Source organism: Eriocheir sinensis, chromosome 4 (assembly GCF_024679095.1).
Source record: "Eriocheir sinensis breed Jianghai 21 chromosome 4, ASM2467909v1, whole genome shotgun sequence".
Classification (NCBI taxonomy): Eukaryota; Metazoa; Arthropoda; class Malacostraca; order Decapoda; family Varunidae; genus Eriocheir; species Eriocheir sinensis.
In genome coordinates this window covers 3508554-3533187 of record NC_066512.1, presented here as the reverse complement: position 1 = coordinate 3533187, position 24634 = coordinate 3508554, and positions in this window count along the sequence as shown.

The following is a 24634-nucleotide window of genomic DNA, read 5'->3' as shown; positions in this document are numbered from 1 at the left end:
TTTTTTTGCACCTGTCTTACAATTGGTCAATAAACTGAGGAACAAATCATGTTCGCATTAATTATAATTTTGGTTAATGTTTTGTTTTCAATATATGTTCTTAAAATGCACAGGAGCAACAATTACCAAAATTCCCGCTCTGTTGATTAGCACGAAATGAAACGGACCATAGGCTACGCACATTATTATTATTTTCGTTAATATTATAAGGATTAGGATTATTATTATTGACATCAAAACATAGTATCATTACATTATTTTTGTTATATTATTGTTACTGATTTGAAATAAAAAAAAACTTTTACACAGTCCATGGATGGTGAGGTAAGGTGGGGGTGAGTATACAGGAGCTGCCTTGTATAGGCCAACCGGCCTCTTGCAGACTCCTTACGTTATGTTCTTATGTTCAGTTTTTTTTTTTTTGGAATAGTTGTACTTACCCATCTCCACACCAGCCTCCTCTCTTTTTAAGAGATATTAAAAAAAGGCTCATCAATTTCTTGCTGCCCTTTGTCACAGATGTGTGCATATTTCATTAATCTATGTTTTAAATAAAATATACACAATATTTTTCAGTTTATTATGACATATCCGGCAGCAGTAAAATAACTGGAAAAGAGCGCAATATCATTTATATAAAGTTTATGTGGTCCACTAGCATCATACTCAATGATAATAAGGTTATTCATTATGTAATATGTGCACTAGCTCCAAAAAGTATGTAACCTCAATCTGCTGCTTAATACAAGCCATATAATTTAAACAAGTAAGGGGAATGATAGCTTAAAATATGAGCTACTCATAGTTTATACCCATGTAACATGCTCCAACCTCGAGTATTCTTGAAGAACCCTTCCAGTAATTATTACTACATCACGCGGGTTGCAAGACCACACAGCCTCACCCACAGGTATTGCTTGTCTGGGTAGTACGTGCTGGCTGGGAAGGGCATGTAGAAAACAAGGCACCAGAATTAACCAGCCTGCAGCCTAAATAAGAACACCTGCACAGGCATTGTCGCAAAATAACCTTTTTCCTCTTTTTCAATGTTTGAGGGGGCTGGTAAGGCCGTGGAACCACAGCCTCTAAAGCCCCAGCAGTACAGGTTGCTTGCGGCTGTCGTTGTAGTTATGTCCCTGGGACAGGGGCTACACCCTGTCAAGCTGGCCAGACGTCTGCAGGAAGGTCTGTGGACACTCAGGGCCCCCACCTGGGGGAGGACTACAGTCCCGGGGCCCGGCAGTCCGGGGGGCCCGACGCCTGTGATAGCAACCTGAATTTGAGAGTTTAAAAAAGAAAAGCCCAAATACTGAAAGGACAGTTTAAAAAAAAGTAGCGCTAGTAGTACTAAAATAAAAATAAACTAAAATCAATACAGTGCTTGTTATATTCAAAGTTAAAGAAATTATAATTATTACTATTTCGATGTGTGTCGTGTGGACACAAGGTGTATAGAAATAGCCGTAGTGTAATGCTGAAGGTGAAGGTGTAACTCCAATGAGGGTAAATTGTGCTATGGTCTTTCCACATGGTGTACTGGGTACTGGTGTCGTGGGTGTAGGGTATGTGTTATGGGGCCAAGCAGTGGGGGCCCTGTGGTGTGTTGGAGTGCTGGCATGTGTGTGAAGTGTGTGTTGGGGTGCTAATTAAATGTGTGGGCTCTGTGTTGTATTGGAGGAGGGTATTGGTGCCTGGTTGGTTGTCATGGTGATGGATTGTGGAATTGTGTGGATTTAGTAGTTTTTGACTGTGGAGTTTTTAAGTTAAGTTAGGATTAAAACTGTAAAATGGTAAGGCAGGTTTAATTTACCCTAACAGGAGATTCTGATGGTAATTCATTTCATTAGTAAATGGGTTTTGTATGTCTTGAGATGGATGTAAGGCGAGCCCTGAGTTGAGTAGTGGGGGTAGTTTTACAGTAAAGGGGAAGTGAATTCCAGCTCATTGCAGTAGTATTTATTTTTTATTAGACTAGTCCTGAAGGTCAGAGAAGAAACAGTAATTAATTAATTTCAAACACCATCAATTGAATATTATATTTTCAATTATCCATGCTTAAAATACATATCAAATAAATGAATTTGACATTTTCCTGTTATTTATACTTAAACCTCCTGCACTGCACTCAAGCATTGTTAACTGCATGGGGAGGAATTTGAGGAATTGGGCTTTCCAGAGGAATTATGTTTTGAAAAAAATAAGGGGGGGGGGAGTCGGGATTCCCAAAAGTACTGGGGCCCAAAAGGGTGGTGCTGGGCACTGTGTACACTTGAGGGCTTGGAAGGCAGTGTTGGGGCTGAGGGTGTTGCTTCCCAGCAGGTCCTCTAGAGTTGGTTTGTAAATGTGGAGTCTGGTTAGGGATGCTTTGAGGCTGGTGCGGAGGGAGTGAAATCTTGGGCAGTGCAGCAGGAAGTGTTCTAGTGTGTCAGGCTGTGTGGGGCACCACGGGCAGTGTGGCGTTATGTTTGGGGTTGTCACGTTGGTGTTTGGGATAGTACAGTGGCGAGGAGTGAGGAGAGGATGTCACTTTGTGATAGGTGTTGACCGTATTGGTGTTGCGCCTGTGGTCTAGTGAATAAAGGCCTGCCTCTGCCTGCAGGGCCAGAGTGGGAGGGGATATGAAGGCGGCGAGGGCAACTCTAGAGGGTCGCGAGACAAAAGCAGTTCCCGGCTTGGGAAACTTTGTTTACAACCGTTTCGGTGTTCGGCGCTGCTTCCAGCGGGAGGGCGTCTGTAAATCACTTATCTTAAGACCAGAAGTCAAAATAGCTACAGGTACTTAAACTAACAATTATTTAACAGCAAATTAAATCATTCTTAAGCCGCTGGAGAGCAAAATAAAGCCTTAGGCGAAAAAATACGAAACCTCCCACTGTCTTTTGCCTGTTTTGGGCCGCTCAGGGGGAGACTGTGGCCCGTGGCACATTCGCCACTCAGCGGTCACACACACCATACACAGACGCAAACCTTAAAACCTTACCAGCAAAGGGTAAATACATTTTTTTCTGTACCAGCAGGTACCACGTTTGGGCATTTGGCTCCATGATGGGCTTGGGCCGACCACCAAGGAACCGAATTAAGTCAAAACAGTACTTTCGTGGGGTTTCTCCGAGTCGCCGAGTGCAGCGCTGCACGGGTAGCCAATACGGACCATCGTGGGCGTCCATTGTCAGATATGTGAGAAGGTGGAGTTTTCCTCTTTGAATGATCGTCTTCTTCTATGGACAATCACCACAATGATGTTCTTTGATTGAGCTGACTGGGAAAAAAAAGTTCGAAGTCGGGAACCTATTTCACATACCCTGCCGGTATGTAAACTGCTTTGATGGGCTTGTATGAAAGCCTCTAGAAAACTATTAAAAACATAGACGTAGTCCTTTCACACGATCTTCAAGAGTATCCTAGCTAAGTCCTTCAACAAAATGTCCTTCAGTTGGTCTTAAACTTTTCTTGCTTGCACTGACTGACTTCCAGAGCTGGAACACATCCCTAGTGAGTGTCTAATGGCGTGATAAACAGTCATTTATCATCTTTGAAATATTTAACCAGCGTCCTGCTATCTTTCTCAGCTATGTTCAATTCGTGGAAACGCTTTCTTGGTAAATATGCATCCACAAAAGGGTATCTTCTTGCAAGCACTGCGAACAGTTCAAAATTGTCAACTAAAACCGCATTTATAATGTGACTGATAAGCAGTCAATTAAGATTTCATTCTTCTACGATATCTCCCCGTTAATGTATGTGATTATCGCCGTCTTGAATTAGTATTAGCTACTTGTGCAACGTTTAGTGGGTTTATTAAGACTTCAATTCTTCCCTCGGGACATGAAGGTGTTGTCAGACCAGTTGCAAATCACGATTTCGTCGAAGGCCATTTCACTCTCACTCGCCAGGTAGTCAGATTGAAGGAAGTTTTTGAGAGTGTATATTTACTAAATTTCAACGTACCTTGCTAAAGTCGTCAATTACTAAAGGTTTCAGGGGCCGTGTTCCCCTGTTTTTCGCAAATAAAACTTTAACAAAGCGTCGGACAAGGATGTTATTATGGCAGTGGATGTTTGAGACCCCGACCTAATTGGTAAAAATATGATTTGGTGTCACATGTGGATAATGAAGCACTTATAAGAGTACATTTAGGGTAAACTTGGCGAAAAGTTAAAGGGGAACACGGCCCCTGAAACCGTTAGTAGTTCCTTTACGCTAATAATTTGATTTCCATCTGAATACAACAGTAAATATCTTGAGTATAATGTTAAATTTTAGTTTTATTATCTTAGTCGTTCATATATTAGGCACTTATATCAAATTCGGTATTTTGTCTATAATATATATTATGTCTATCGTGGATGAATTTTTGATGGTAGGTAGTACATAATATAAGTACGCAGTTATGGTTGCCTTGTGCTTGGCCATGACATGCCTCAGCCTAACTTTTTTTCAAGTTTTCGTGTGGACGTAGGAGACTGGTGTTGCACACGTTCATACTGTATCAGTTGTTTTCAGTAAATGGTCTCTGCAGGAAAACAAACATCAAATATGGTTACATATTATGTTCTTATTTTTCAATTCTGAGGATGCAACGTTTATATATATATATATATATATATATATATATATATATATATATATATATATATATATATATATATATATATACATATATATATATATATATATATATATATATATATATATATATATATATATATATATATATATATATATATATAAACGTTGCATCCTGCAGAGACCATTTACTGAACACAACTGATACAGTATGAACGTATATATATATATATATATATATATATATATATATATATATATATATATATATATATATATATATATATATATATATATATATATATATATATATATATATATATATATATTACGTTTCGGTATGTTGCGTCGGCAAACTTTCTTGGTGGGGCCTGTTGGTCGGCCCAGCTCGTCGTGGGGCAGGCAAATGTTTATAGTGGTGCCATCTTACTTGGCCCATGCTGCCTCCCGGAGCTCATATTTGAGCTTATCTTTAGAGAGAGAATCTAGAGTCCGGGTCGATAGGTGGTCTTTAGGGCAGCATTTGGGTAATCTTAGGCCACTCGGAGGTGACTGAAAAACCCCAACTGTGGATTTTATGTTTATTTATTTATTTATTTATTTTTTTTGAGCTGCTTCATTAGATGTAAAAAATAAATTCCCGCGGAAAATATTACGGCAGTTAGAGGAAATGACCGTCGAGTTTGTTTTCAAAAGATTCAATTATGTTGCACTAAGCCATTGAAGAAAGCAGATTATCCCAAATTTGCGAGCTACAACATTAGTGAGGATAATGGTTTTGTAGTTTTGTGCCAATATTTCTCACTGGAAATGTCATCGATCAGTTATTTTTATTTTTTTAATTTTTAAATGGAGAATGGCCAATTTTCTCTTGTGAGAAATGACCTTTTTGTTTTGGTATTTAATTAAAGGGACTTAAAATTAATAATCAATTGATATTAATTGATTTCAAAATAATAATTATAATAATGATCAATATAATTATAATTAATATGAAACACTAATTATTTATAATGTTCAAATTAATATGAAAATTTATAAAACTTAATATAAAATATGTATACTGTATTATATAATATGAAAATAAATAAAACGGAAACTAAGATAAATAATAAATAAATAAGTTACAGGAACTCAAACATTTAAATAAAAGGACCTAAAAATTTAATAAAAGGACTCAAGACATTTAATTAAAGGGACTCGGTCATTAAATTAAATATTTAAAGGGACTGAGACATTTAATTAAAGCGGCTCTTTTTATTGATGAATAAGTAGCAAGGCAGTAGTCGCCAAGCCAATCAGGAGTTCCCTGTTTCGCATATCTCCCAACCAAAGCCGGGACAGATGGCATCTATCCCAATTTTTGCTGTGGAGCAGAACACCACCGCCCACCACGTAACCCTTGCCCCCATGCGGCAGACCTGCAAGTACTGCTGTATAAAGACAGATATCCATGGGGCCCAGTGGATGTACGACACCTGCCAGGTCACCCTGTGTCTAAACAGACACAAGGAACTGCTTTGCTCCATTCCACCACCATACTCCACCAGCTGCCGAGTAAGGGATATAGGACACCTGACTTGTCTATTGATATTTTCTTCAATTTTGTACATGTAATAATAATAATGATAGTGGAGGGGTGTGTCAAATTTAAAAAAATGCTCATCAGTAAAGATGTCTTAGAAAGGTCTAATATAGTCTTTTCATTTTATCGTGGGAGTGGGTGGAGGGACTATATTCGGTTCACCCAAGTCTGAAGTGAGCATTATCGTGCGCTGGCAACCTGCTGTCACACGGCGTGTCCGATTTCGTGGATACTGCACGTTAGCCTACGCATAGGAAACAGTCGTCAGGTTCAATAATAAGCAGGCAACAATAACAAATATAGTCGATTTTTAGTTAAAAAAAATATTAGCAATGTTGCAAACAGTTGTTTTATTAATATAAAGCCTGCTAATTTTCTTGGAGGTGGCCAGATTCAAGGCTGTTTAATAATTAAAATCAGCGATCCTGTTAATTAACAAAACAGCTCTTTGTAAGGAGTAATACTATTTCTTTAACTCAATCGACTATAATTGACGGTATGTGTTATTGTTGCCTGCATATTATGACATTATTGACCCTGATGACTGTTTACTATGCGTAGGCTAGCGTACAGTATCCACGAAATCGGACACGCTGTGTGACAGCAGGTTGCCAGCACACGATAATGCTCACTTCAGACACTTCAGACATCATCCCCGCCACCTTCTCTCTCTCTCTCTCTCTCTCTCTCTCTCTCTCTCTCTCTCTCTCTCTCCTTCCCTTCCCCCTCCCCAACTCCTTACCTCCCCCTCATACCCCTTCCTCCCACACCCTTCCCAAACCCCTTCCCTTGACTCCTCTACCCAGTACCTCTTCCCCCCCCCTCTCTAACGCCTCCTTCTCCCCCTCCCCAGCCCCCATACCCCCAGGAGCGTGCAGGGCGTTCCATTAATTAAAGATGTGGTCCCCGGCACACACACGACCACTTGCAGCAGGGCGAAGATTTTCCTGCGAATTCTACGTTCATTAATTCTGAAAACTCATCCGAGCGAGAGAGTACCGGAGGAGGGGGAGGGGAGGAGAGAGGAGAGGAGGAGGGAAAGTGAGAGGGATGGAGAAGGATGAGAGGAATGAGGGGATAGGGAAGGGATGAGGAGGAAGGGGACATACGAAGATGAAGGGAAAAGATATTGAGAAAGGAAAGGATGAAGGAAAGGAGAGGGATGAAGTGGAAGGGGAAAGATGAAGAGGTATCGGAGGAGAAGGAGAGACGGAAGGGAAGGGAGGAGGAAGAGCGTGAGGAAAAAGGGAGAATGAGGGAAAGGGAGGAGGGAAGAAGGAGAAGGGGGAGAGATGAGGAAATAGAAGAATAGGGAATAGAAATGGGAAAAGAATCGAGAAATGAAGACAAGGAGAGAAGGACAACGAAAAAAGAAAGGAAAGAAAGAGGAAAAGCGAATGAAAGGGATGAGAGAAAGAAGAGAGACAGAGAGATGAGGAGGGATTGAAAGGGTAGGAGGAAGGTGTGTGGGAGAGAGAGAGAGAGAGAGAGAGAGAGAGAGAGAGAGAGAGAGAGAGAGAGAGAGAGAGAGAAGTCATACAATAAAGAGCTTGAGTCAGCAACCCACAATACTGTAAGAGCCTTTTTTTTTCTTTGTTTTCATGGTCATTCAAAAGCGTCACTATTGTCGTAGCGATGCCAAAAGTTTCCGTCTCAATAAAGAAAACATACACCCCCCAGAGAGAGAGAGAGAGAGAGAGAGAGAGAGAGAGAGAGAGAGAGAGAGAGAGAGAGAGATTTACATAGAAAATCAGACCACACAGACCCCATGGCCCAGACTAGATGGTCTCTCCTTAAACCTAAGTGATTTTACATTAATCAGAAGGCTCCAAAACGTGGCATTTCTACTCTAGTTGATATTAAGATGAAGGAAGTGACGGTCGAGCTTTTTTTTTAAGGAGTCAATCGTGTTACACTGGACCACTGATTTTGGGAGCTTATTCCATTCTCGCACTACAACGTTGGTGAAGAAAAATTTGGTGCAGTCTGAATTTACTTGTCTACATCTGAGTTTTACGCCATTGTTCCTCGTGCGCAAAGTGTCATCGATCATAAACAATGTTGATCTGTCTACATTCGTGAAACCATTAAGTATTTTAAAACATTCGATCAGTTTTCCTCGGAGGCGACGTTTCTATAGAGAGAAAATGTTAAGGGTGGAAAGCCTTTCTTCGTAGGATTTGTTGCGCAAGGAAGGGATCATTTTCGTTGCCCGACGCTGAACACCTTCTAATTTAGCAATGTCCTTTGCATGGTGGGGAGACCAAAACTGTACCGCATATTCCAACTGGGGTCTGACTAAACTATCGAAGAGCGGAAGTATTACATCTTTATTCTTGAATAAAAAGTTTCTTTTCATGAAGCCCAACATTCTGTTCGCTTTATTTGCTGCATCGATGCATTGCTGTGAGAATTTGAGATTTGACGCGATTTTGACCCCAAAGTCCTTGACGCATTGAACGCTTTTGAGTTTAACGTCGCGCATTTCGTAATCGAACTTCTTATTCCTCGTTCCAACTTGAAGGACCTGGCACTTGTCTACGTTAAAGGGCATCTCCCATCTATCCGACCAAGCTGAAATTTTGTGCAAATCCTCTTGGAGGCTTTGCCTGTCTTCGTCAGTGAGAACCGAGTTACCAATCTTTGTGTCGTCTGCAAATTTACTAATGCGATTATTGAGTTCAGCATCCACGTCGTTGATGTAAATAATGAAGAGCACTGGGCCAAGATCCGAGCCCTGAGGGACGCCACTAGTGACCGGCGCCCACTCTGAGTTAAATCCGTCAATCACTACTCTTTGTTGTCTGTTGCTCAACCAATTCGCGATCCATTGGTTTACTTGACCGTCAATACCTATTTGTTTTAATTTGTAAAGTAATTTATGATGTGGGACTTAATCAAATGCTTTCTGGAAATCAAGATAGACTACCTCCAGTGATTTGGTTACGTCATAAACAGTGAAGAGGTCGTTATAAAAGGTTAATAGGTTTGATAGGCAGGATCTTTTGTTACGGAAACCATGTTGTGAGTCCCCAGTTAATGAGTGGCTTTCATGGTAACTCACAATTTTGTCTCTAATTATGCTCTCAAGTAGCTTACCTACAACCGAAGTTAGACTAATGGGCCTGTAATTATCTGGTACTTTTTTGTCTCCTTTCTTAAAAATCGGTGTCACGTTAGCCTTTTTCCAATCCAAAGGTACGATGCCTTGTCTTAAGGACATATTGAATACGGTCGTGAGGGAGGAGAGTATTTCGCTCTTTGTTTCTTTGAGCAGAGTTGGATATACTTTGTCAGGTCCAGGACTTTTATTTGTTTTAAGTGATTGGAGGGCTTTAAGGACTTCATCGGGTTTTATTTCAAAGTTAGGAAATGCATGATCGGGATTTACATTAGTACTGGTGTTGGTGGTAGTGGTGGGAGGACTGTTAGTATTAAACACCGAGGAAAAGTAATTGTTTAATAGGTTTGCAACGTGTTGGCTGTCAGTCACTAGTGCACCGTCGCTGTTTGTTAAAGGTCCAATTCCATTTCTGATCGCCTTTCTGTTGTTTATGTAACTGAAGAAGGATTTCGGATTATTTTTACAGTTGGCTGCAATAGTTTCTTCATATCTACGCTTTGCCTGACGTACTAATCTGTTTATTCGTCGCCTGGCATCATTATAGAGTCTAATGTTTTCAGGCGTGTTTTGTTCTTTCTTTAATCTGTAAAACAATTTTCTCTCCTCGACTGAGTGTTTAATTTTGCTATTAAACCAAGGTGGGCTTTTATTGGTGTTAATTCGCTTATCGCACAAGGGGACAAATGTGTCCTGCTGAGTAAGTGATTTTTAAAGATTAGCCAGGCGTCCTCTACATTACCGTCATCTGATAGTTGCATTTCCATTAGTTTTTGTCGGATTTCTACGAAGTTAGCCCTTTTGAAATTGGGCACCTTTACTTTATTTTCAGTCACCGATGTTTGAGCTCTAATGTCAACGCGCACTAATTTATGATCGCAGGCACCGAGGTGTTCTCCTACCGTGACATTACTGACTAGGTTATCTTGGGTCGTTATAACAAGGTCAAGTATGTTATTTTGTCGAGTTGGTTCAGAAACCATTTGGTTTATATAATTTACTTCTAAAAATTCGATCATTCTATGTGACTCACCTTCTGTATCCGACAGTGTCGCCCAGTCGATATGGGGGAGGTTAAAGTCTCCTAATATCAGTGAGTCGCTGTTATTAAGTGACTGCCTTAAGACGCTGTACATTTCAAGATCGGCATCGAGTGATTACCCCTGAGGCCTGTAGGTGACAGATATATTTAAATTGACTTTTGCTATGTTTACTCGCACGCACAAATGTTCAACGTTACTGTTTCTTGGTGTTTTGTCAGTGGGTTGCAAATAGCTTTTGACGAAAAGGGCGACACCACCACCTCTACGGTTTACACGATCTTTGTTGAAGAGTCTGTAGCCATCTATGTTGTATTCGGAACTTAAATCAATATTTGTGGTGTCGATAAATGTTTCGGTTATAGCAATTACGTCAAAGTTTTCTGTCAGAGCAAGACATCGCAGCTCATTAAACTTGTTTCTTAGGCTATGCGCATTGAAACTAAGGACTCTTAGGTTATCTTGAGGCTTGGTAATAGAGGTGGTGGTACTGGCGGGTTCAATGTTACGAGTTTGTCGCGATGTATAGTGTCTATTTACACGGGCGGGATGGAAGGACGTGGCTGAGAGTCGTTTTTTGTTCGGGCGTTACGTACTGCGTCGTTGAGGAGCCTTCCGAATCTGGCTACCCCGATGGGGAACAGGTGTATTCCGTCCCTTTGGAAGAGTTTACTCTGGCCGTAGAAATTGTCCCGGGCGTTAAAGAACTCAACGTCAAGCTCTCCGCAGAGAGTCTGTAAGCGGTTGTTGAGGCTGAAGGCCTTACTGTAGAAGTCGCTCTCATCCCACGTCCGTGGTAGAATTCCTGAAATCAAAATATTAGGGGATTTAGATTTATACTGCTGGATGAGCCTACGGTACTTGTCCAGCAGTTCCTCAGACCGGGTCGTGGTGGCGTCGTTTGTACCTGTGTAGAGAACAAAGAGTGACTCATTAGAAGCCTCAGCGTCAAGTGCAGCTCTACCGGTCCCCTGTGACGTGTCTTCTTCGGAAGGTGGCTGGGCATCGAGAGCAGGTGCGGAGGATGATGAGGGTGATGAGGCGTCACTTGCAACAGGGGCGACGATGTTGGCCTGGATAAACTCCTGCAAGGTTTCAACAGTACGTGTTAGTTCGGTGATCTTTTCCTCGCCAGCCGTAAGCCTTTCGTCCTGTTGAAGGAGTCTCGTTTCCATCTGCTGTTGCAGACGGTCGATCGTCCTGAGAAGAAATGTCCTGAGAGGTTTCCTGTGCAAGTCGAGCATTTCTTTAGCGCCATCTTGGTAAGGAGGAGAGAGCAAGTGAGTAGTGTTTATCTATTTAGAGAGAGAGAGAGAGAGAGAGAGAGAGAGAGAGAGAGAGAGAGAGAGAGAGAGAGAGAGATCCACCTGTAATATATTCAAAAGGAGGTTCTCGTAAGGTAAATACACGTAGGGAGACCAAGGGGGAGGGGAGGAGGGGGTGAGCGGGCAGGGGGGTACCAGTAGCATCAGCAGCATCCCTCGGGCTCTCTTACTCCCGCTGCTGATAATGATGATGACGACGATGATCCTGCCTGGCATTGTGAGTGAGGAACTGCTTGCTTTGGGAACCCTTCATGAATAGTGCACGATAGCTATAATGTGAGAGGGATACTCGCTCTCGCGATAAAGTGTGGGGTTCTTGAAAGACCTGGACTTCCGAAGATCTCATTCACAGCAATAAAATAAATATATATAAAATATCTGGAATTTGAGATATAAGACTCACAATCCCTTCTCGTCTTTATATTTACCGACCACACATGTCACACCCACATAGGAATAAGCAAAACCAGCTGTATCCTACTCTTAAGTTTATTTAATCACACAAGCAAGAAAAATATGCTGGAATGAGGAATTCCGTTATTAGTCCACGCACACAGCTACCTAGCTAACTGTCTTAAAATACCTTAGACAAGACAATACTTATCAACCAGTAGATGGGTGCACCTGGAGCCCGCCCGCGATGCCACGTGGTCCTCACGCCCACGATGAAGTCCTCCAAAACACACACGTCGCCTTCCAAAACACTCGCAAGGTGCTCCTCACAGCAAACTCGCCTCTCGTAACCTCCCAGGGCCGCCTCTGCCTGAAGCACACAGTCCAGGTGACTTGTGGATGCTTGCAAGGTAGGAAGACCCACCACGATGTAACACGTAGAGCGGAGAGGAGAGAAGGCACGTCCGCCAGCAGCGAGGTCACACAAGGAAGAGGCGCAGGTCAAGTGGCGACCCGCCACTCGCCCTCGCTTTCCCGGCGGTCAAGATGCCAGCACTCGCCACAACTAATATCTCTCGTCCTGGATTGCACTTAATCTAACGCCCTTACGGCTATGGGTTATTATTTATAAATACCCTAACACCATGCACTAAGTAATAGTGGGTCATGCATCCCACAAATATTTCAGCATTGGCAGCAATAGGCGACAATATGCATTTGATAAGCTCCTCCCGGCTCTTGCTCTTGCTGTACAGGTGACCCATTGGAGAGTAAGAAAACGAAAATTTCCGCTCGGCTATTTCTTGGCATGAGGAATTCATGACATTTCGTCCCCCCCAATGCATGAGCCAATGCAAGATGGCGCCACTATAAAATACTTGCCAGCGCCACAACGGGCTGGGGCTGACCGCCAGGCCCCTCCATGCAAGCCTACCAGCGCCATAGGCGGAAAACTTTAAAAAAAAGGCGGCACACAACATGTTGTGCAGCACTCGCCACTCCGTCATCTCTGAGGTTTCCCTTGGTATAATACTTGCCGTCTTTAAACTTTCAGTTAGGGTGCCAATAGTAAAGGTTTCCTTTGTTGCAAACTTGGCATGTACATAGCGGCGAATGGCACCAACAGTGAAATTGTCAAAGACGGGTGGTGTGGCAGAAGGCGGCGGGGAGTGTGGCGGTGTCATAGAGGGAGTGGCTGTCCCGCGTAGTGCCAGATGAATAGGGTCCGTGAACAGACTTTTTTTTTTTTATAGCTGTGAAACACAGTGACTGTTTTATCTGTAACTACGAAATATAACTTTGATTCATTACTTACTAATTCAGACTTATAATTAATTTGTTCTCGATATTCCCTTGGTTGAACATATGGAAAAGTCGTAGTGGTGCGATGACTCCTTTGCACCCACGCGGACATCGTAGTATGGTGGCCATGGCTGACAACGATGAAATACTCCTTCCTCCACAAGGCGTGGGTATCAGCTGTCTATCGGCAGCATGCCCGATACTTACCATGTTACCTTCTTCACTTGCTAAATTCGGTATAACGGTGAAACAAGCAATAACATCGATTACGATTGCTTGCATAAACTATCCAACCTTACTCGGCATATAATTTATATTTATCTGCCATTAATTCAAGTCATACGTGTGCATTGATTCATACCTCGTGTACAGTGCAAGTAGAAGAGGTAAAAGAGAGAAAGAGAGCGGGGGAGAGAGGGAATGCTGGGGAAAAGGAGGAGGGTAGGATGGAGGGAAATGGATGGGAGAAGGGAAAACCAGGAGTGGAGGTAGTTGGTGGATACACATCACAAATACGTCACGCCTCACCTGTTAGAATGTACACGTAGCTCACGCAGGTTTTGCCATCACAGTCAAGAGTAAACGCCATAATTAACCGCATCTAGCAGTGCACAATAGCGTCCAAAATTAGCGGAGTGTGTGAAACAATCTGTGCCACAGCACCATGCTGATCCGTCTTCGTTTGAAAGATATTTGCGAAAAACGGTATGTCATGGGGTCTGATATGGATAGTAAGTCGCTAAATCATAATGCGCGCAGGAACACAAGATGTTTTGCCAACAATGCAGACCTGTTTTTTTTCAGATTAGAAACGAGTGAGCTTACCACAACTAAATAAATTCTGCAATTTGTTAAGATTAGTTGAGAGGTCAGCTTCTACCGAATATTCCACCCACATCAGTGACTGTAGTGGACAATGCTTCACTCCATGCTGCATGAGAAAACGCCAAACTCATCATGGAGAAGAGGAGAGATAAAGGAATGGCTCATGAAGACTGGAATTCATCCCAGTCAATATTTATTAAATGTAGAGCTATATGAACTAGGGAAGAATTTGACCAACAACGAAAACAATTATCTGATTGATACAATTGTAGCAAAAGCAGGACATTGGGCTGCCGGTTACCACCATACCAGTATAACCCTATCGAGCTAGTCTTACATAGGTAGTATAGGGAAAACACCTTTAAAATAACCAAACGGAAACCTCTTTGAAAGAAGCTATGAATAATCTAGCACCGCAAAACTAGGCAGAAGAGTAAAGCATGGGGAACGCCCGCCCGCTAACCACTGAGCCACCGCCTCCCCAGCGTCTTGTTACCAGAATTTTGATGAATACAGATACGAGAATCTTGGTAGTAGTTTGGTAAATGTTAGAGATATCAGAAGGTTGGTTGGTCAAGAGTTTAAGTCACGAGGGGCCTTGTTATGACATATCTATTGAGATTACCTTTTTTTTGCAGCAAAGGAAGCGGCTCAAGGGCAAAAATAAATGAAAACAAAAAAGCCCGCTAATCACTGCTTCTATGAAAGGAAGTAGTATAGGTGAGTAGCCATAAAAGGTCAATTTGGGGGAGAAAGTGTCTTGATATTCCTCTCTTTTAAAGGAGGTCAAGTCCTAAGCAGGAGGAAATATAGACGATGGAAGGCTGTTCTGGAGTTTAACAATGAAAGGGATGAAAGAATGAAAACGCTGGTTGACTCTTGCATGATGGATTTGGACAATATAGGGTTGAACTAGAGTAGACAGTCTGGTGCAGCGGGGCCGTGGTATGCAGTTAGCAAGTTCAGAAGAGCAATCAGCATGAAAATATCGGTAGAAGACAGACAGAGATGCAACACTGCGGCGGAATTAAAAGGTAGAAGACTGTCAGTTAGAGGGCGGGGGGGCAGGGGGGGTTAAGGAGACGAATAGACTTGGACTCTACTCTGTTCAAGAGAGCTGTGTGTGTGGAGCCCCCCACGCGTGAGATCAGTGGCAGATCCAGGGGGGGGGCACCTGGTCACGTGACCCCCAAGAAAAATATAATATTAAATTTTTTAATAACGGAATTAATAATAATAATAATAATAATAATAATTATTATTATTATTATTATTATTATTATTATTATTATTATTATTATCATCATTATTATTAAAATGCATAAATAAATGTTTATCTATTAGTTCGCGTTAACATATGTTTTAAAGCTAAAAAGAAAAAAAAACGTAAAATACTCCCCCGGAACAATAGTATCTACACTACAGTTTGTTCACGCTCTGCGAGTTTCGCCTCGCTGACTTGTCTAGTACACGTATCGGGCGGGTACTGGACAAGGGGGAGAGAGAGGCTCAGGGAGTTGCGGCTGGTCGCTATTGATGTACAAAAACTACCTCTTAAATGATCCAGTTTTGGGCCTGTATGATTTACATGATAATGTCACTGAATTCAGAATGTGGAGATCACGTTGGTCTTCTGTACCTAAAAGCTCCTTACCAAATGCTGTACTTGATACATATGAGCAGTGCTCACAAAAGTATTCTGTTACAAAGAAATTATTACTTATTTATGCCACTGTGCCCATTTCATCTGCAACAGATGAACGAAGTTTTCTACACTTAAACATATAAAATCATCAGTAAAGATTTTGATTTAAGGATAGACCGAGGATGTTTAGTGTAGAAGAAATTGGCAGCTGATTGTTATCGAAGAATAGGGGATAGGTTAGGTTGTTTGAAAGTACGTGTCATGTTGACTTGTGGGGAAATTGAATTTTGAGACGTTTAAGAATACCAACTTCCTTCTACCCCAATCAGAAATTATAGCAAGGTCTGAGGTTACGCGTTCTACAGTCTCCAGTCTAGAGTCTTGTAATTCCTGTTGGGAGGGTGTTCTGTTGAAAGAAGTTGCGTAATTCAGAGTAGAGTCATCAGCGTACGAGTGGATAGAACAGTTTATTTTGGAAAGGAGATTATTAATGAAAAACAAAAAGAGTGCGAGATAGGACAGAGTCCTGTGGAACACCACTGTTGATAGGTTTAGGGGAAGAACAGGTTACATCTACCTCAGCAGTGACATGTCTGCCGAAAAGGAAACCGAAGATAAAAGACAGAGAGAGGGATATAATCCGTAGGAGGGATGCCTAGAAAGAAAAGATTTGTGCCAGTGTCAAAGCTTTTGAGATGCCTAAGGCCACAGAAATAGCTTTACCGAGACGGCTAAGAGAAGTTTACCTAGTCACATATGAAGGCAATAAGATCACCAGTAGAACGCCCCTTGCGGAACCCATACTGGCGATCAGATAGGTCAGCATTTGATAGATGCTTCAGAATTCTCCGGTTAAGGTTTGATCCAAAAGCTTTAGAAAGACAGGAAAGTAATTTTTGGTGGATTTTTTTAGGATTAAAGGTAGTTTTAAGGATTGGAACGACCACCCTTTGAAGCAAAAGCTATTTATATGCAATAAATAAGACAAGGTGATCAAAGCTTTCTTCTCACCCATATATGTAAACAAAATTATTTGAATTATTTGAATGGAATATTTATGACTCCTTCACAGCCCTTTTAGAGAAGCAAATGCATCCCCGTCTCCTTCACGCCGTAAGCCCGGATGGCTGCGGTGTCTCCTTCTTTCACCTAGCTTGGAAGACCCCTCATTGAAATAATTATTCGGGTGGCTACTCACGCCTCTCTGTAGCATGCCAATCACTCCCGTCCACGACCCGTTGGGCAGCGGCATACCGTACACACGATCATCGGAGACAACAAACTCGTAGCTGCAGAAAACATGAAGGATCACGTCATTTACCAAAGGTATCAAATATGTCATGTGCAAATGTACAAATAAAAGGTAAGTAAAGTTGGGGGCATACGCCGTAGCAGCGCGTGGCCTCGGTGTTCATCTCCGTAACATTGGCCCTTGATCCTGTGGTGGGAGGGAGCCCATTACCCCGGGACACCGGGCCAGTGTGACATCCGGGTTACCACAAAATAATACAAAAATACAAATTCACAAAAGTACATATAATATATAACAAATATAATTATTAATACAATAACAATAATAATAATAATTCCATTTGTGACCCATAGACGAGCATTTCCAGATACCCGTTTCCTTGTATTACAGAAATGCCATCTACAGGGTGTATATTAGTTATGCGTGAGCTGGACGTAACTCCTCTGATTTCACTCTGTTCTGCGGAAACGCACACTCTAGAAATAATCATTATCCAATAGGTAACTAGCCAAGGAACGATGGTCTTTCTTCATCACTGTAGCACAACAGCTTGGTAGTCTGGTAATGTTCTGCTTCTCCTCTTCTCGTAGTGTAGGTGGGGTTTGCCCGCCCTCTACACGCATCACCACGTCAAGATATTGCACTCTATATCTTTTCGGCGGTCTCCACGAATCTGCCGCATTTGGCCGACCACCGCATTATGCTCCCGGATTCATTCCCGAGCTTCAGCCGAGCTTCAGTTCGACTGGAATCGGGAACAAATTCGGCTAAGTGTGACGCTGATGTAAAGGGAGCAGCGTCCTCAACCTCCCCAAGCTGTGTCTCTCCTTTTCTCTCCATTTTGTCTATGATTTTTTCTTCATGGGTTGCCAGGGGATTTATCCTCTCAGGGGGTCTGCCCTGATTTTGGCTGGTTGTCAGGGCTGCAACTCTTTTCCACAAAACGCTCCCTTCGATAAAAAAAAAAAAGTAAAGGTCGGGGTTCCGGCGCTAATCACACCCCCGATTTGGGTTTCCTAGGGAACCTGACCACACGGCAGTATATCTTGATGAATTAGCATCGGGCAAGCATGCCGTTAGTGACGGGTCCAGGCCAAAGCCAACGGGACACCTATACCTCTAAGGAAGGGCCCTCTTGCACCTCGTTATCTTTTGGCAGTGGCCTGGAAAGGGCAGAAGCTGCGGCGGACCCCAGTATCAGGCCCGGGATTAACCTTCGAAGGGGTTTGCGTCTGGGCTCCTGAAACGTCCTGAGCCTCTTGAAGGATCACTGACTCGCGTACCTCGTGGACGAGCTTAAGAAGCTGTAGGTGGATGTAGTAGGACTCCAAGACGAGAAGGCCTGGCAGTGGCGAGGGGTAGGTAGAAGTAAAGTTGGAGACATACGCTATAGCTGCGCGTGGCATCGGTGATCATCTTCGTCTCATTGGCCCTTGAACCTGTGAGGGGAGGGAGACCATCATTCCGGACATACGGCCAGTTTGACATCCAGGTTACCACAGTTTACCTTCCCCAGGTTTCCTCAGGTACCCATTTGACGACCATCTCGAAAGGGAGGATGAACAGCTGGGTGAGCTGCACACCGACTGCCCAGGCTGGGATTCGAACCGGGGCCCGCGGAGTAGTAGCCAGGCACGCTAACCACTAGACCACGGAGGCCCATAAGGGGGTAGCCAAAGGCATTTTCAGCCAACTGCAGCCATTATTTTGTGTTTAAGGTTACTCCGGTTAATGAGGCTGAAGCACACCTTGTGTTTCACGTCAATAGTTGAAGTGTACGCTCCTATCGAAATATGAAACTTCTTTTTTTTTTTAGTTTGGCCTTAAGCACCGGTAGGCTTTCTTGTTGGAGCCTGGTGGTCGGTCCCAGCCCGTTGTGGCGCCGGCAAACGTTTACGGAGGCGCCATCTTCCTTGGCTCATGCTGCACCCCGGAGCTCATCTTGATCTTATTTTCGAGAGAATATAGAGTCCGAACGGAAGGAGATTAACTCTGGGAAGCTCTGAAAGACCAATTTATAGAGCACCACCGCCACTGATAAGGCCTATAAAAAGTCTATAGAGAGACTGCTCGAGTGCACTCAAGTCTTTAGGAACTGAAAAGGATTCAAAATGGACTCCGGTTTGAGGCACGGTGGAGTGCCATCACTTGCACTACTCATCATATACATGGACAGATTTATCAAGACCTTAGACGTGTGTGAGGACGATGCATTGGCCTTGACTTACGGAGACGAGGTTGCAATAATTACAAGAACAGTTTGGAATTACATGAGGTGCTTAACAAATGTAACTCGGAATTGAAGCATGTGGTTATGAAGGTAAATCAGAGGAAGACCGAAGTAATGGAGGTAAAAAGGCAAAAAGGATTAAATACGAAATGAAACCGGGCGACGCCGTACTGGAGTTCGTAGGTCACTTCAACTATTTGGGTGTAATGATAAATAAAATGTATAATATGGAATTATAAAAAAAATAGCTGAATCAGCACAAAAAGTAAACATTAATAAAAAAAAGCCCCACTGCTGCTCCTAAAAAGAATCCAAAGAGGTGGCCGAAAAGATAGGTCAATTTCGGGAGAAGAGGTGTCCTGATACCCTCCTCTTGAAAGAGTTCAAGTCGTAGGCAGGAAGAAATACAGATGAAGGAAGATTGTTCCAGAGTTTACCAGCGTGAGGGATGAAAGAGTGAAGATGCTGGTTAACTCTTGCATAAGGGGTTTGGACAGTATAGGGATGAGCATGAGTAGAAAGTCGAGTGCAGCGGGACCGCGGGAGGGGGGGGAGGCATGCAGTTAGCAAGTTCAGAAGAGCAGTCAGCGTGGAAATATCGATAGAAGATAGAAAGAGAGGCAACATTGCGGCGGAATTTAAGAGGTAGAAGACTATCAGTATGAGGAGGAGAGCTGATGAGACGAAGAGCCTTTGCCTCCACTCTGTCCAGAAGAGCTATGTGAGTGGAGCCCCCCCACACATGAGATGCATACTCCATACGAGGGCGGACAAGGCCCCTGTATATGGACAGCAACTGTGCAGGGGAGAAGAACTGGCGAAGACGGTACAGAACGCCCAGCCTCGAGGAAGCTGATTTAGTAAGAGATGAGATATGAAGTTTCCAGTTGAGATTTTGAGTTAAGGATAGACCGAGGATGTTTAGTGTTGAGGAAGGTGATAGCTGGGTGTTGTCAAAGAATAGGGGATAGTCGTTTGGAAGATTGTGTCGAGTGGATAGGTGGAGAAACTGTGTTTTTGAGGCGTTGAAGGACACCAGGTTCTTCTTGCCCCAATCGGAAATAATAGTAAGGTCTGAGGCTAAGCGTTCTGCAGCCTCCAGCCTTGAGTCGTTAAGTTCCTGAAGGGTGGGTCTTCTATTAAAAGAAGTTGAATAATGCAGAGTGGAATCATCAGCGTAGGAATGGATAGGACAGTTCGTTTTGGAAAGAAGATCATCAATGAACAACAGAAAAAGAGTGGGAGATAGGACAGAACCCTGTGGGACACCACTGTTAATAGATTTAGGGAAAGAACAGTGACCGTCTACCACGGCAGAAATAGAACGGTCAGAAAGGAAACTGGAGATAAAGGTACAGAGAGAAGGATAGAAACCGTAGGAGGTTGTTTAGAAAGCAAAGATTTGTGCCAGACCCTATCAAAAGCTTTTGATATGTCCAGCGCAATAGCAAAAGTTTCACCGAAACGGCTAAGAGAGGATGACCAAGAGTCAGTTAAGAAGGCTAGATCACCAGTAGAACGCCCCTTGCGGAACCCATACTGGCGATCAGATAGAAGGTCAGAAGTGGAAAGGTGCTTTTGAATCTTCCGGTTAAGGATTGATTCAAAAGCTTTAGATAGACAAGAAAGTAAAGCAATAGGACGGTAGTTTGAGGGATTGGAGCGGTCACCCTTCTTAGGCACAGGCTGTATGAAGGCATACTTCCAGCAAGAATGAAAGGTAGATGTTGACAGGCAGAGGCGAAAGAGTTTGACCAGGCAGTGTGACATGACGGAGGCATAGTTTTTAAGGACAGTAGGAGGCACCCCATCAGGTCGATAAGCCTTCTCAGGATTGAGGCCAGAGAGGACATAGAAAACATCATTTTGAAGAATCTTTATAACAGGCATAAAGGAGTCAGAGGGAGGATGAGTAATAGAAATATGCCCAGAATCGTCAAGAGTGGAGTTTTTAGAAAAAATTTGAGAGAAGAGTTCAGCCTGAGAGATAGATGTGACGAGAGTGTTGCCGTCAGGACTGAGGAGTGGATAGAAAGATGAAGAAGTGAAGTTGGAGGAGATGTTTTGGGCTAGATGCCAGAAGTCACGGGAATTAGTTAGAGAAAGCAAGGTTTTGGCATTTTCTATTAATGAAAGAATTTTTGGCTAGTCGGACAATAGATTTGGCACGATTTCGGGCAGAAATGTAAAGTTCATAATTAGCATTAGTTTGAATTCAATTAAAGGCTCTGTACCTTGTGTGAGCTGCCTCTCTATCATTGACAGCACGATAACAAGTGTGATTAAACCAAGGCTTTTAGCGTGAGGAGTAGAGAAAGAACGAGAATGTATGCCTCCATTCCAGAGACAATCACCTCTGTGATGCGCTGAGCACACACAGAGGGTCTCTATCCTGGAAGCAATAATCATTCCACGGAATGGAAAGTACATCCTCAGGTCGTCCCACTGAGCTGAAGCAAAATGCCAGAAGCATCGCCTCTTCGGTGGGTCCAGAGGGTGTACAGGAGCGACAGGACAGGATGCAGAAATAAGATTGTGATCGGAGGAGCCCAACGGAGAGAACAGTTTGACAGAATAAACAGAAGGGTTTGAGGTAAGGAAGAGGTCTAGAATGTTGGGCCGATCTCCAAGACGGTCAGGAATACGTGTAGGGTGCTGGACCAACTGCTCTAGGTCGTGGAGGATAGCAAAGTTGTAGGCTTGTTCACCAGGATGGTCAGTGACAGAGGATGAAAGCCAAAGCTGGTGGTGAACATTGAAATCTCCTAGGATGGAGATTTCAGCGAAGGGAGAGTGGGTCAAGATGTGCTCCACTTTAGAATTCAAATAGTCAAAGAATTTTACATAGTTTGTAGAGTTAGGTGAGAGATAAACAGCACAGATGTATTTAGTAATAGAATGACAGTGAAGTCTTAACCAGATGGTGGAAAATTCAGTAGAGTCAAGGTCGTGGGCACGAGAGCAAGTGATGTCGTTGCGCACGTAGGCGCAACATCCAGCTTTGGATTGAAATTTAGGATAGAGATAGTAGGAGGGAACAGAGTAGAGATTGCTGTCAGTAGCCTCAGAAACCTGTGTTTCGGTAAGGAAGAGAAGGTGAGGTTTAGAGGAGGAGAGATGATGTTCCACAGAATGAAAATTAGAGGGAAGACCGCGAATGTTGCAGAAATTGAGAAGAAAGAGGTTCGAGGAGTTATCAAGACACCTCTCGGGTCGGCAGCCAGAAGGGAGTCCTCCTGGGGAATTTAGGTCCCCCAGGCGGGGACCTGAGGCTTGGTGTATGTGCGCCATTTTGAAATTTTAATTTTGGGAAAAGGTGTATATGTTGTGAGAATGTAGTGTGGTGTGGATAAAGAGAGGATCTGTCTTTAGAGAGCATGCTGAACTACTCTCCGGTGTTGGTGAGACAATAGGGAAACGGTTAGTGAGGACATGGGAAGGGTCTTTGGAGGGCTTCAGCTCCCTTCTCACCTCCCATATATACCTCACCGGGAGTGGCTTGCGCCCGTTCGGTAGGTGTCTTCCTACCTACTCCAGCAGGTGAGGTTAGGTTAGGTAAATCGTCCCTCTCACCCTCTCCCTCTCCTTCGCCCTTTTCCTCTCGCTAAGATAGACTCGTCCCCATCATGCCTCTTACCTCTCCTTCCCTTGTCTGCTCCCTCTCGCTAGGATATATTAGGTTAGATTATATTAGGTTAGGTATAAATCTAGGGTAAGCTGGGTTAGGTCTTCCTGTATTCCTCTAGACTCGCCCCTCTCTCACATCCTTCCCTTCCTCCGTCGCCTTCTCTCGCCCTCGCCCCTCTCGCCAAGATAGATTAGGTTGCTAGGTCAGGTAACGATAGTTAAGTTAGGTTAGGTCTTCATGCATTACTTTACACTATATTAAATAAGGCTACGTTAGGTTAGGTTAGGTTCGGTTAGGGTTAAGGCGAGATTAGGTTAGATTACTCTCTCTCTCTCTCTCTCTCTCTCTCTCTCTCTCTCTCTCTCTCTCTCTCTCTCTCTCTCTCTCTCTCTCTCTCTTTAAATAAACAAAAATTTTACAAAAAAAGGAGGCTCAAAATTACACTTTTTAGGTATAGTTATTCTAAAAGCCTGTGTATGGGACAAATTGAATTGTCGAATGTTGACACATACAAACATACAAATACAAAATACGAAAAAAATAAAGAAAAACATGTAACAACAGTATGGAATAATGTCAGTTTGTCACTTCATATTTATAGTTTATAGCACTAGCGCACTTGGGTGTCCCTCACGCCACCTGTGAGCAGCCAGCTTCACCTGCTGCGTGCTCATGTTCTCCACTTGGGGAGTGGCTGCCGTGAACATGTTCCACAGGCGTGTGGTCCTGGCTGTATATGTGCGCTGGTGCTGCCTGGAGTGTGATCGAGGCACCTCCACGAGCTGGTCACCGGAGAGTGTAGTCCGAGTGAACCTCTGGGCAGCGCGTGGAGGGAGCCTCAAGCTGCTGAGGTGGGGAACCCCCTGCACCTGGGCTTTGTGACACACCACCAGTGCTGAGACATCACGGCGGTGCTCCAGCGATCTCTCTCTCTCTCTCTCTCTCTCTCTCTCTCTCTCTCTCTCTCTCTCTCGTAATCGCCAGCTGATGAGACGAAGAGCCTTAGACTCCACTCTGTCCAGAAGAGCTGTGTGAGTGGAGCCCCCCTACACGTGAGATGCATACTCCATACGAGGGCGGACAAGGCCCCTGTATATGGATAGCAACTGTGCGGGGGAGAAGAACTGGCGGAGACGATACATAACGCCCAACCTCGAGGAAGCTAATTTAGTGAGAGAGATATAAAGTTTCCAGTTAAGATTTTGAGTTAAGGATAGACCGAGGGTGTTTGGTGCTGAAGACGGCGACAGCTGAGTGTTTTCGAAGAATAAGGGATAGGTGTTTGGAAGATTGTGTCGAGTTGATAGGTGGAGTGATTGGAATTTTGAGGCATTGAAGGACACAAGGTTCCTTTTACCCCAATCGGAAATGATAGAATGGTCTGAGGTTAAGCGTTCTACAGTCTCCAGTCTGGAGTCATGTAATTCCTTTTTTTTTACCGCATTTCTGTCTTCTTTATACATTTCAGAATGGTATTATAATCCTCCTTGAGGGTTGATACATGTATTCTCTTGCCGTACGTAACTGAGTAGTATACCTTCACTGTTCTTTTTCTTTATTTCACTCTAGAACAGTATTTAAAAGAGGTAATGGATATATAATTACCGCATTTCAGTGTTCTTACACCTTTGTACACTTAGGAATGGCATTAGAATCTTCCTTAAGGGTGGATACATGTATTTTCATGCTTTACGTAACTGAGTATTATAATTTCCTTCACTC